Source organism: Ornithorhynchus anatinus, chromosome 1 (genome assembly GCF_004115215.2).
Source record: "Ornithorhynchus anatinus isolate Pmale09 chromosome 1, mOrnAna1.pri.v4, whole genome shotgun sequence".
In the NCBI taxonomy this organism is placed as follows: Eukaryota; Metazoa; Chordata; class Mammalia; order Monotremata; family Ornithorhynchidae; genus Ornithorhynchus; species Ornithorhynchus anatinus.
Genome location: NC_041728.1, coordinates 31668415 through 31669557, shown reverse-complemented (window position 1 = coordinate 31669557; position 1143 = coordinate 31668415). Strand labels below are relative to the sequence as shown.

The window sequence follows — 1143 nt, the reverse complement described above, 5'->3', positions numbered from 1 at the left end:
ATTATTATCCGACCCATAGCGACACCATGGAACATCTCTCCCAGAACGCTCCACCTCCATCTACAGTTGTTCTGGTAGTGTATCCATAGAGCTTTCTTGGTAAAAATCCAGAAGCGGTTTACCACAGCCTCCTTCCGCACAGTAAACCTGAGTCTCCGCCCTTGGCTGTCTCCCGTGATGATGCTGCTGCCCAGCACAGGTGAGTTTTGACTTGTAGCAGATTGCCTTCCCCTCACTAGCCACTGCCCAAGCTAGGAATGGAATAGGCAGGCCTCTGCTTGACTCTCCCTCCCATAGTCGAGACTGGTAGAGTACTGGAAACTCTCCAGCTGCGACCCTGAGAGGGAGGCCAGGGTACCTGCCCATTAATTTGAATGTATCCTCCCAAGAGGATTCGTTAGTACAGTAGTCTACACACAGTAAATCCAATTTAATTAACTTGTACCTAGCCCAGTGCTTACAACAGTGTTTGACCCATAGTAAGTGCTTAACAAATGCCATAAAAATATTATTGATTGATTAGCTCCCTTTATAAACCCACCCCCATGATAACAACAAACAGCCCCCTTCTCCCCTTCTTTATTCTTTTGCCCTTCACATGGTTCTACATCTCCTTTTTCACCCCTATCCCATCTCACTCCCTTTCTACTGTGCTCCTTTAGTTTTCCTATCTTCCTCTTGCTCCAGTTCTCTGGGCTTCTCACCCTAGAGAAAGTTTCTGTCTGGAGACATCATCCCTCATGACGTATCTCTCACATCACAGAGATCTCACATCTCTGAAGGGACTCAGCTGCTCCCTCTCTTATAAGGGTAGTACATTCCAGCTGCGACAGAGACCGCGTCTGACCCATCTGATCATCGTGAACCAACCCCACCATTTAGCCCAACGCTCGGCATATGACATTAATAAATGTTATATTTCATTCAGGGATTAATTAGGACGATTACCTTTTTACCAGCTTCATCTGCCTGGCTAAATTAGTTTCCATGCATTGATTATGTCTATGCATACTTTGTACTGTGTTGAAGTCAAATGAAGGTAAGGTTGTGAAAGAGACCAGCTGTTCACACTAAGGGAGGACTCTGGATTGGGCATTAAAAAAAAAAAATGGGAAGTTCCCTTTCCCACGTCCCACTGTAGGA

At 45.8% G+C, this 1143-nt stretch overlaps 1 non-coding gene across 1 annotated transcript; it reads right to left on the bottom strand.

The window, feature by feature from the left end:
* Positions 1-209: 209 nt before the first annotated feature.
* LOC114816517 lies at positions 210-347 on the bottom strand. Its single transcript, XR_003764301.1, has one exon. It is a non-coding gene; the product is annotated as a small nucleolar RNA SNORA7 (small nucleolar RNA).
* Between the last annotated feature and the right edge of the window lie 796 nt (positions 348-1143).